A 12,826-nucleotide genomic window follows, 5' to 3' on the forward strand; every position below is an offset into this window, starting at 1 on the left:
CGCGTTATGAGAGCGGAGATGGCAGCCACGTAACCTTGAGTGTGGAGGGCGACAGCCTGCTCTCCAGCTTCTCTCGGCGTAAAGAAAGCACAACGCTGATCTGGCAAATTACGGGGGTCTTCTCAGCGAGAGACACACCATTCAGTGAATAGACTCCACGTCAGGGCATAGGCGCGCTCGGGGAGGGGGCTCTAGCCCGAGTGACGGTATTAGCCACCGCAATCGGAGGTTACCTAAGTCTTCCTCGCGTCTAAAATCTCTTCAAAGATCGGCGAGGGTGCCAGGTGGTGCCCTGTCCCTGAGAGAGTAGGTGCTCTCTCGAAGGGACTGCCAGGGGAGGGCTATCGCGAGGGAGAGCTCTGACATCCAGGTCCGGTTGAGCCAGAGGGGCGCAACCAGCAACCTGTTCCTCGTCCTCCCTGACCTTGCACAGTAACTGCGCGAGCAGGCTCACTGGGGGAAACGCGTATTTGCGCGTGCACCGAGGCCAGCTGTAAGCCAGTGCATCCGTGCCGAGAGCACTCGGTCAGGGAAGAACAACTAGCAATGAGCGATCTCGGGGGAAGCAACAGATCGATCTGGGCTTCCCCGAATCGCACCCATATCAGCTGAACAGACTCGGGGTGGAGTCTCCATTCTCCAGGACGCAAGGCTGCCGTGAGAGCGCATCGGCTGCACGGTTGAGCTTGCCTTAATATGAATGGTGTGCAGCGATTTCAGCCGCGGATAACTCCAGAGGAGCAGACGCCGGGCGAGCTGAGACATGCGGCGAGAGCGCATACCCCCTATACGGCTGATATACGCCACCGCCGCCGTACTGTCCGTCCTGACCAGCACGTGTTGCCGCTCCAGCACCGGAAAAAAACGGTGGAGAGCGAGGAACACTGCCAACAGCTCCAGGCGATATGCCAATGCAACTGGGTACCTTTCCACAGGTCCGCAGCCGCATGCCCGCAACGCACAGCCCCCCAGCCCGTGTTGGAAGTGTCTGCTGAAACGACAACAAGACTGGACGCCTGTTCTAGAGACACCCAGGTCTGTAGGAACGAGGGGTCGCTCCAAGGGCTGAGGGCGCGGCGACACAGCGCAGTAACAGAGACTCGGTGTGCGCGCGCGTGCCATGCGCGTCTGGGGACTCGATCGTGAAGCCAGTGCTGAAGTGGTCTCATATAGAATAATCCGAGCGGCATGAAGCGGCTGCGGATGCCATATGCCCCAGGAGCCTCTGAAATAGTTTCAGTGGGACCACTATTTTACTGTCGAGCTCTCTCAGACAGTACAGCATCAGCTGAGCGCGCTCTCCGGAGAGGCGCGCTGCCATGGTGACCGAGTCCAGCTCCAGCCCGAGAGAAGAGATCCTCTGCACGGGGGCGAGTTTGCTCTTTTCTCGGTTGACCTGAAACCCCCACAGGTGGAAGTGCCAGAGCACTTTGTCTCTGTGCATAATCAACTGCTCTGAGAGAGGGCAAAAATCAGCCAGTCGTAAAGAAATTGAGTATGCAGATGCCCGCGAGCCGAAGGGGCGCTGAGGCACCCTCCGCGGGCTTGGTGAGGACCCGCGGAGACAGAGAGAGCCCGAAGGGGAGGGCTTTGTATTGCCAAGCTCGACCTTCAAACGCAAACCGCAGAAACTGTCGGTGGCGAGGAAGAGTGGAGACATGGAAATACGCGTCCATCAGGTCTAATGCTGCAGACCAACCCAGAGGACGAACGCACCGGAGGATGCGCTTCTGCGTGAGCATTCTGAACGGCAGCTTGTGCAGGCAGCGGTTCAAAACGCGCAGATCTAGGATTGGCCGTGACCCACCGCTCTTTTGGGCACGATGAAGCGTGGGCTGTAAAACCCACTCTCCATCTCGGCTGGAGGGAGCGGCTCGATTGCATCCTTCGCCAGGAGGACAGCAATCTCCTCTCGCAAGACAGGGGCGGACAGGGGGCTGACCCTGGTGAATACACACCCGTGACTTGGGGGGCCGTTTCGCGAACTGAATCGCATAGCCGAGTCTGATTGTGCGTATGAGCCACCGCGAAGAGCTGGCCCGCGCTAACCAGGCAGGCAGAGCTCTCGCTAATGGACTCATCGCTACAATCGCTGACGTACCAGCAGTGGGGCAGCGCGGAGTGGGTGTGCTGATCCGGGAAGCTCGCGGGTCCCACGGAAAAGCTGGAGGTGAGATATTTGCTCTCACTCCAAACCCGAGCTCCGGAGGGGAGGCTCGAGGGGTGGGAGAAAGGAGACCGTCCTCCCAGCGCTCGTGAGCCACTGGCGAAACGCACCGAATCTGCAAGCTAGAAAGCATAGCGTCCCAAACTGGCAGATTTCGGGCTGTCACATCTGGGGAAGTGAAAAGTGCCCTTTCATAATGTTTTCATGGCAGTAAAAAGTGCCGTTGGAAATGGGGCCCCGCCCTCCAGCGGGGAAAGAGCAAGTTCCCTCTTCTCCAGATGGCCTGTCCCAGGGGCGCTTCGCGGTCCGTTGCCGGACTTAGCGGCGTTCTGGGCAGGGGGGCTGCCTGCTTCCGAGGTGCCCGACGCGCTCGCTTCGCCTGAGGCGTGTGCGGGGGCGGAGCAGCTCTCGTAGGCGGGCGCCTTCGGCGAGGAGCAGGTATGAATGGCACGGCGGGCGGAGCGGGCTACGGACCGCCGATAAGACATCACCCACCAACTGCTCTCTCACCGCCTTGAATTCCTGGGTGAATTCACAGACAGTGTCGCCGAACCTGGCTGGGGATATGGGGAAGTCAAGAAAGCGGACTTTGTCGACTTTGCGCATATCAGCCAGGGGTGGCGCTCCTGGACCACTAATGTGGACATCGTCCTCCCCAACGCACACGCAGCGGACTCAGTAGTCCGAAGAGCTAAGTCGGCGGCGGTGCGAAGCTCGTAAGCCTGGGTTGGACCCACCCTCGTGCAGCTCGGCCAGCGCCTGCGCTTGGTAGCGCTAGTAGGTGGCTATCGCATGCAAGGCGGAAGCAGCCTGGCCCGCAGCTATGTAAGCTCTAGCTCCGAGGGAGGTAGATAACTTACAGGCTTTGGATGGGAGACGAGGCGGATCCCGCCAAGAAGAGGCGCCGCGCGGATTTACCGCCATCGCGCACTCAACCTGAGGAATCGCCACATACCCCCTGGCTGTTTCACCGTCAAGAGTGGTTAGGGTGGAGGAACACGCAGCACGAGCAGAAAAAAGTGCTTTACAAGACCGCGTGAGCCTACTGTGCACCTCCGGGAAGAAGGGAACGCCCCTCTAGTCGGTCCGGCCGCGGAGCTGGGGGATAAACCATCTCCAACCCACGGCCGAAGCAGCCCGGGAAAGCACGGCTAACATGTCCGTTTCAGGATCCGTAGTGACAGCGCTCACCAGCCCGAAGGGGGCGAGCGGGTCTGGATCATCATCGGACAATGAAAGCCCACCCTCCGATGCCGCGGTGGACATCTGGTCTCCGGTGTCATCGGGCGTAAGGGCTACCATCTGTTAGACGGATCGCTTCCCCCGCCCGAAGCTTGGATGGAGCGCTTAGAGGAGCGGGAGGTCCGCGGGCCCGTGGGCGACGGATTATCTCTCGCTGAAACCCTCAGATCTGCCCGAGTGCCCGCTGCAGAGCAGGGGACAACTGGGGTGGTTCACCCTTTTGCAAAGGCTAACCGCGATCTTGCGCAACAGTCATGGCATCGCAATGACGACATGAACTGCCCGCGAGCAGCGCATTAACATGCTGGACCCCCAGACATGTAACACAGTGCCCGCGCCCATCATCCGAGGACAGGAAACCACCGCATCCAGAAACGCACAGTCGGAGCGCCGTCCTGATAAGGACGTGCTGCACGACTGTGTTGCTCTTTCTGTGAAGTTTGCAACTTTATACGCACCGCTCTGGAGGACCGGACCCAAAGAACGCCAGGCAAGGGAGAAACCCAGCTCGACCGTCTGCCACTGCGTGTACACACTCTGGACCGGGAGAATGCTCTCGTTCGCTCAGAATCGCTGGTCACAGCAGGAGGAACCCTCATCGACTCGATCAGAAAGTCTCTGAAGCGAAAAGGATAGCGTCTGCTGGCGCCAGGTGAGCTTATATACTCAGTTGATTGCTTATGCCGCTCACCTGCGCAGGCTTGCGCTGCCAATTCATTCTTAATTGGCCCGTTCAATACTCTTTCAGACGAGTAGCTTCTGAACCGAACCTCCCAATGCGTGGATTTTACAAATCAAATCCACTTATAGTGCTGAAGTTCCCCCCGAAGGGGAACTACAATTACTGATCGCAGATCAGTAAGTGACGGCACCGACATTCACAGAGCTGTGAGGCTGGTGTCTAGATGATGAAATTAAATCCATTTGATGGCAAGAATGTCGATTTCTTCTTCTTCCTATTTTACGGTGTTTGACAACAAACTTTTTGGTGCATTACTGCCACCTCTCACTCTGGTTGGTGACGTTGCCAAACAATTAGGCTAACATGAGAAATTTGCTTGATATAAAGATTACTGAGGGAGAGGAGTTATTTCTGAAGCAGGTTTCCTCATGACCATACAGTACCTTAAAAAGTACATGTTAAGATGCAAAAACGTTAATTCTGATGCTGTCCTGTCTATAAGTGTGTGTGTGTGTGTGTGTGTGTGTATATATATATATATATATATATATATATATATATATATATATATATATATATATATATATATATATATATATATATATATATATATGGTAATTACTATTAGTTCATGATATTTACTAATGATACTACATTACGTAGTGTAATCTATTAATGAAGAGTTTATATACAATGTAATGTTATTTCTAAATATTTCCCCTTACTATAAATTACTATAGTATTTTAAATGTATTAAATTAAATTGTTTTTGCTGTTATTTACTATAATTTGTTTCTGTTTAGTACAGCAAATTATTTGCAGTAAGTAACTGAACTGAACAATTATGCCTTATATGTTTCATTGACAGTTTTGTTTCGATCACAAAGATATGATTGACTAGTATTGAAGTTGCTTCGGTTTAATGAAAATTGTGAAAATAGCTTAGACGTAGCTAAGCTACTTTTGCCAAGTAGCTTTTAGCTTAGCTTGCTACATTTCCCAGAGGATAGATTTTTATTGTAGTTAAGCTACAATTTAAGTAGAGTTTGCCCAACACTGGTTAAATACTAATGATGTTAGCATTAGTTTGAATGCTATTTTACATGACATTTATTGCCATACTACAGCAGATAGTTTCACTACAGATCTTGAAAATAAATAAACTGTTTGAAATTGAACATTTAATAATGTTAAAGAGGTTAATTATTTATAATCCTTACCATTTCGTAAGTGAGTGCATATTCTGTGCTTATCATTGGCTGTATTTTAAATTTCTATCGTGTTTCGTCTGGTGCAAACAGCCAAATTGCTTATCACTCCGTATCTTGTCATGTAGTGTGTTGTTTGGACACAGGGTTACTATGGAACCTGCTCACCTAATGTTTACGCTCATAATATTTATATTATTTGCTATTTAATTAATAACCTCATGTGGAACTCTAAATCTGCGTCTCATTTCGCAGTCTGCTACTGTCCACCAGAGGTTGAATTTAACTCCCAGATGCACACTTTGGGAGTCTTTATGACTGACTGAATGAAATGCATGGTTTTCCAACAAGGCCACTTGGGGTGCTGAAATATAATTGTCTAAACTGGCAGTGGGCAGGTTACAAAAACCAAAACAAAGACAGCATTCTAACACCAAAAACACATTTTGAAAGCAGAATATCTGACTTCAGCATTGATTTTCAGCTAAACAAGACTGCTCACTTGGCATGTTTCTGAAATATCTGCAAACATAATATGGTATTTTATGCTTAAGTAGAGTTAAAAACTTACAGCACATACAGCAACTTTAACTCATCTTGGACACTCTCACACTACCTACGAGGATTTAGTAAAGCATGTCCTTTTCTTCAAAATGGTTACATTAATCCTGTTTGTAATATATTTTTATTAAAGTGGATATTAATTTACAAAGTAATGTAATTTTCTGTCAAGTTTGTATGTAGCTACAGTATCACAGCCTTGTCAATATGATCTGCTTGCTGACTTTAGAGGGGTTTGGGAGACTAGTCAGCTTTAAATCAGCTAACAAGCAAACCAGTTGAGACTTTGTGTTTAAGCATGGTTGTTGTTTTTTCAGTTGTGTTTATCTGTCTTTTCCTTTTCTTTCTTCTCCCTTTTTTATCCCTTACACATTTTCCCTTACATTTACTTTCTGTTCTGTCCTCCTCATTCTTTCCCCTTTCATCTATTTTCCCCGATGATCATAGGGTTGCAGTAATTCCGTACCAACAGGACTCTACGGAACAAGAGGCAACATTGTTTGCGCCCCTCTTTTCATGCTGGGTTCTCTAATCATCTTTTTATTTCTCTAGATCTCAGCGTTACTAATTATTCAAAACGCTTTCTGGTATCGACAGGCATGGGACAATTGCTTCTCCAGTCACACGTTTTAAGCAAACACTCTTGTCACGCTTCAAATACAGAGCAGTCAGTAGCCATTTAAAGGGTAATAAAACACCAGATCCCTGAGGAAAAGTGCTTGGCGCTATTGGCAGAAGAAAGCTGAATCTCAATACCTCTTTCTCACTGGCATCCCGCACCTGCCAAGCAGCTGAAACTTTTGCACAGTCATGGAGATGTCAACAGCATTACAGGCCAAACGGTGCAGCCACCTCAGCGACGACCATCAAATCCCTCTGAACTCCTTCCAAATCCATCTATCTCCCTAAGCTGACTCACACGGACACACAACAGATATCGGGCTTGGGATGTGAGTCTTGGCCGGAGAGTTGAGCTCTCATCTCTGTAAGCTTGGAGAGCTCTGAAGGGCGCATTGGGGCCAGCAGCACTGCTTCTGTACCTGCGTTTGAACCTGCCAGCCCGCTGAGATGCAAACGTCTCCTCTGAGACTCATTTTGTCTTTTCTTTACAGTCTGTCTCACTTCTGACTCACAGGTGCCGGGTGTCTCTTTCATCTCAGCCTCCTACCTTTTATTAACTCATAACTGGGTTGCTGTGTGCTTCGCTGCTGCTCCTGCACACTGATAAAAGCTCATATATGTTGAGACGTCAAGCTGGCCGCTTGTCAGCATTGCCCTATGTAGTTGTGATGGGATCAGAAATTTCAAAACAATATGCGATCAAGCTTATTATGAGATATAGTAAAAGGTTACAGCATTCATACTGTTCACCTAAGGAACAGAGTGCTGTGTATTAGACACAGCAGAAGCGTAGGTGTGAGAAGTGCCGTCATCAGGGTGATTTTTGTCTTGTTGCAGGGGTAAATTTAGAAAAATATATATTGAAAGTGTATTATAAATAGGACTGCACAATATACTGCTTCAACATTAACATTGGGATTTGTGGATATGGAATAGTCACATCGCAGAATGTGCATTTTCTAGGTTTACAGTTGAGCAGACACCACAGTTTAAAATCCATGTGGTGTGTTGTTTAATTGCATTTTATACAATATATATTTTAAAAGATTTATTTTATTTATTTATTTATTTTTCTTATTTTTTCTACTTATTTTATTTTACTTATTTATTAGTATTTTATTTTGTTTTATATATATATATATATATATATATATATATATATATTTTTTTTTTTTTTTTTTTTTCTGTTTTATTTATTTATTTTATTATTATTTTATTATTTTATTAATTCATTTTTTCTTTTTTTATTAATTTATTATTATTTTATTTCATTTTTTAATTACTATTTTTTCTTTTATTAATATTTTATTATATATTTATTTTTTGTTTTATTTAATTTTTTGTATTTATTTATTTTATTAATAAATTTATTTTTTTAATGTTTTTTTTTTTTTTTTTTTTTTGCCCAAAGTCTAAAAAACAAACAACAAAAAAAAAACTGTCCACAGGTAAAAGACAAGATGTCTAATTTCATCGGAAAAAAAAATTTCACAAATGACAATCACCATACATAGAAATTAGATTTAATGCCAGTAAAGTTCCTGCTTTAATACTTTAATATTTCAAATAACCTTTGCTTTAAAAAAAATCTGTTTATTTCAATGTTAATTCACATCTAGAACAAAACATATACCACAAATTGATGTTATTCCTGAATATGACATATATTATTAATGAATAATATCCTAAGCAAACTAAAACCAACGTGGCAAAGCCAAATTCAAAGATGCCAATCACTTCTGTCCATTATTATACATTGCTATGAACACGAGCCACACACTGCTGTTAACGTACACACTGCTTGCTCTACATGTGGTGTAAAGCAGGCTTTAAACTGGCCTCTGCTTCAGCCCTCTGTGGCTTTGTGGCTCCGTGGGGGCTGCTGTGTGTTTGTGTTCAAGGAACTGTGGTGAATGATTAATTGTGTAGAGAGCTGTGAAAATCACTTTGTTAATTGTGTGGGAGGTTGAAGGAATAGCATGCAAAGATTTTTTCCTTCAAAAACCGCTTCTAACCGACTGCTTTGCTCTACACGTCCAGAGCTGTCCATATAAATCGGCGCCGGGGAAGTGTACTCAGTGTACTCATAAAAAACAATTAGGAATAGGCTACTTATAATTCAGGATATTTGCTGGAAAAGGAATAACTCAACATGTGCATCATAAAGTATATTTATCAAGACAGAGAGCATATGAAGAGCCCAAACAATTTGTATAGGTACACAATTCATCAAAGGCAATTGTTGCAAAGCAATGCTCATAAATTCCAGCACTCGCTTATGTATGCATAGAAATTCTCCCGAGGTAAAGTTATGGCTGGGAAAAGATGCCTTGGTGTACCTCTTCAATTCACAGTACTTCAGTTTTTGACATGAAACAAATAGGTGTCCTTATATAGCCATTTATAGCCTGTCCCGAATAAAGCTTCTCAGAAAGGAATGCCATTGTATCTGTGTGTAAATGCAGTTGGAATAGAGGTTGAGGCTCATTTACTGTGCTGCTTTCATGAATAAAATTGCATGCTGACTGTATATAACTTTGTGCAATATTGCATAGTTGTATAAACAAGTATATAAACGCAAAAACATTAAAGCAAATTAGATGGTTTGCATGGTTTCCACTTCATTCATTCTGCCATGGCGGGGCGCCACACCAAAATTCATCCCACCACGGCTACATTACAGGTTCTCATTCAAAACATTCAGTCATTGTTGTTTTTTAATAGCGGGTTATAGCGCACCAAAACGCATTAAAAGGTAAGTGAATTATAACAGCGCAAACTTTTCTGACAGGTGTGCGATGCAAGCAAACACGACGTAGCTTTTAATTAAGATGAGCACAGTTTCCATAACTATACTTTTATTGATAGATAAATGTCTGTTGTTCTGCATATAATGACTTTATCTTGCTGGAGTTTATTGCTGTTTCACTTTACTTCAGAACGCATTATTGCCGCTCTGTAGGTCTATTGGAGACATTCATAAATATTCCTAGCAAATCTTATAATTGTTGGAGACTTACTTGTAACATAAACGCACTAAATTGCACTTCAGCAGTGTTTATTTGAGAGCGCACAAGACGATCTGCATTTGAGCAGCGTATATTTGAGGGAATGCGCAAGAAGTTTCTCAAGATTTGAGAAAATCTGTGCGCAGGCACAGAGATTTGTGTAAATGTAGTGTATAAGTGTGAATGAGTGTATGTGGATGGTTCCCTGAAATGGGTTGCAGCTGAAAGGGCATTTGTTGCGTAAAAAACGTGCTGGATAAGTTGGCGGTTCATTCCGCTATGGTGACCCCAGATTAACAAAGGGACTAAGCCAAAAAGAAAAAGAATGAATGAATGATTGAATGTTACATAAATGCGATCTCTGCGTGTAATACTGCGCTCATGACATTTCTCCATTTTTCATTGAAATAACGCCATAGGTAGTTGGTAGATTAGTGTAAAAAACCTGCCGCCACAGCTGGAAAACGTCCTAGAAGAAACACTGGCTTGGGTATAAAGAAACTAGACTCCAAATGTGGTGAAAATAAAGATAAAAAAAATATAGAAATGTTTTTTTTTTTTTTTCGACACCATAATTTCAGTTTAGTTAATAAAAAAAACATTTTAAGCCTGTTAATTCAAATATTGAAACCTTAATGAAACCCCAACTTATGCGCTTTTTAAGTGTGACATCATGCAAACAAGCTTCTGAGTCCACGCACTATATCAAATTGTATGGGGAGACTTATTAAATAGTAATAAAAAATGTTTATTAATATTTTAGTTTTTGCAAGTTTTTAACAGCTTTATTACCTGTTATTCACAGCCTATGCAGGTTCTGTTCACTAAAGTATACTTTAAGAGTTCACACTTAACTGATGATTGATTATAAGCTTGTTTGGCATGCTGTCCCGATATAGAGCCCTGAGCTCATAAGATCCTCAAGCCCGGGGCTCCCTCCCGTTGCAAGGCAGGCGGGGAGTTTGAGCTCAGGTAGATCTCGAGAACTCGCCTGCTGTAATAACTAATGAACAGATAGTGATTGCTCTTACGAGATAACTACTTACTCGAATCATGTCTATGGTGCCGATTTGGATTAGTCAAATAACTTAAGTTGCATGTTTTTGGACAATGGGAGGAAATCGGGGCACCCGGGGGAAACCCACGTGAGCAAGGGGAGAAAGTGCAAACTCTGCACAGAAACGCCTGCTAGTTTGGTAAAGCCTGGAACCAGAGCATTCTTGCTGTGAGTCAACAGTGCTAAGCACTGGGCCACCGTGTCACCCATCTAGGAAGAAGGAGGAATAGGGGTGGAAGGGGGGATTCTTCAAAATGAAGATTGCGGTGAAATGTAACCCAGGGTATTTGTAGTAGTTTAGGAGTAGCCTGATTGGTGCATTGTGAAAAGGATAATGTGGACCCAGCCGCTAGCAATCATAAGCACGTGATCCTTTCGCAATTAGTTTATTAATAAACTTCACATCATTCGCAGACACGCGAGTAGTATACAAACAGCTCACGTGTGATTTCATGGCCGTGAATACATCATTACATGAAGACAGAAATTACATTTTTTGGTGAACTATAGCCTAGAAATACAGCATGTGACACTTTTAACACCCTTTGGATGTGTCCACGTTGCTGAGCAATATATGTAAAACAATGTGAAGACTTGTGCGAGGCCTTTATGCTTCACCCAAACTTGAAAATATAATTGGCTGTGTCATAGATATGCTGAATTAAGATTGTGAGGGTAGTCGAATCAAGATGGCGATCTTTTTTCATTAATCATGCAACTCAAATGCACGTTCTGCTCAAAACACACCCATAACTCATTAAGAGAATAAGCACAACCCTGTTAGACCATGCGCCGGGGTTTCTACATGCTGCGCCTCGTCTATTTAGGATATGGAGTAATTGTTTATATGACAATAAAATTGAATATGCTTATTCTCAACGTATTTAAAAAATAATTTAATAGGTTTGATGTTTTGCCAGTTTCCCTTGATCTATGGTTGCAATCAGTAAACAGCGGTGAGTTCAGTGAACTGATGACCTCCACGGCTAATCACAGTCATTTCTGTTGAGCATGTGAACACAATGGCAAATCAGCACTGTTTAAAAACGTCCTCAGTAGTGCTCAAATGTCAAGATTTTTAAAACTTCAGTATCGATTGGTATCGATTTCCAGCATTGTGATAACCCTACTTTGTGTGTATATTTATATTGTCTGTCACATATTGGGCAATGTTTAATTCATTGATAGTACATTTTCCTTGTTATCTCTTTAATAGACAGAGTATTTTTTACATATTTTTAACTGGAATATATAACCTAAATTGTCATTTAATTCACCATCCTACATTAAGGACTTTTAGGTAAAATTAGAAGCCATGCACTCAATGAAGCACTTCTATTTATTGAATGCTTATGTACAGTAGATATTAGAAAAGTTCTTAGGCTCCAAAATTTTTCATTTTAATAGCCATAATTTCCTCCTACCATTTTTTTCAGTCTGGAGCCTTGAGAAATACTGACATTTCGCTTACATATACAGGCATGCAATAGTTCAAGAAGCTTGTGTTCATTAGCGAAGTAATGAGCACTGAGTTATGATGGAGTTTTAGAATTCACTCCATAAACCCCATAAAGCCAATCTTTGCCAAAGAAAAATACCTCCTTGTCACAACCAGGAGGAAATATCACAGCCATATTTCACATTTTATTAACATAATTCTGAAGTCGCCCAGGGCTAGATTTATATTTATACCGCGTGAGCGCCTTGGTTAAATCTCAGTAGAATTAAATTCAGTGCCTCAAAGTAACTGTGACATTTTGGCTGCATAAATATTATCCTCACCCTCGTGAACACTGATTAATTACAAGGCCTCCACAAACTAAAAGGCAACAGTTGCTGGTGTGTTTGCTATATTATTGGCTTTCCTTCAGTTTTTCATTTTTCACAGTCTGTGTTTGTGGTCTGTGAGAACTGCCCAATTAATGTAATGCACTCAAGTCTTTAATGCCCACTCTATTATAAAACAGTTAAGGATTCCTTTCCATTCATATTCCCCCGCATTACTTCACCTGCTCTTTCTGGGTGTTTTTTCTTCCATGTATAATAAACTGCAAAGGTTTCTGTCAATGAGAGAGATTCGACTTTCCGTGGCTTCTATCTTAAGTGCACTGAATGTGCCAGTCAAGTTTGTTCAAAATGAAACGGATGGAACAGAGAATTCTGCTGTTATCAAACAGAGCCTATAATCACGTCAGTCACACTGAGGTTAGAATATAGAAATTCAAGCTCAGATGCACACATTTATAAGCAAAGTGGGGTTTAACAAGTCAAAATCTCGCA

General features: G+C 43.7%; 1 protein-coding gene across 9 annotated transcripts in view; it reads left to right on the top strand.

Moving 5' to 3' along the window:
* tnr (tenascin R (restrictin, janusin)) overlaps positions 1-12,826 on the top strand; it is a 239,942-nt gene that overhangs the window by 39,394 nt on the left and 187,722 nt on the right.

Source organism: Danio rerio, chromosome 2 (genome assembly GCF_052040795.2).
Source record: "Danio rerio strain M-AB ecotype USA chromosome 2, GRCz13ab, whole genome shotgun sequence".
In the NCBI taxonomy this organism is placed as follows: Eukaryota; Metazoa; Chordata; class Actinopteri; order Cypriniformes; family Danionidae; genus Danio; species Danio rerio.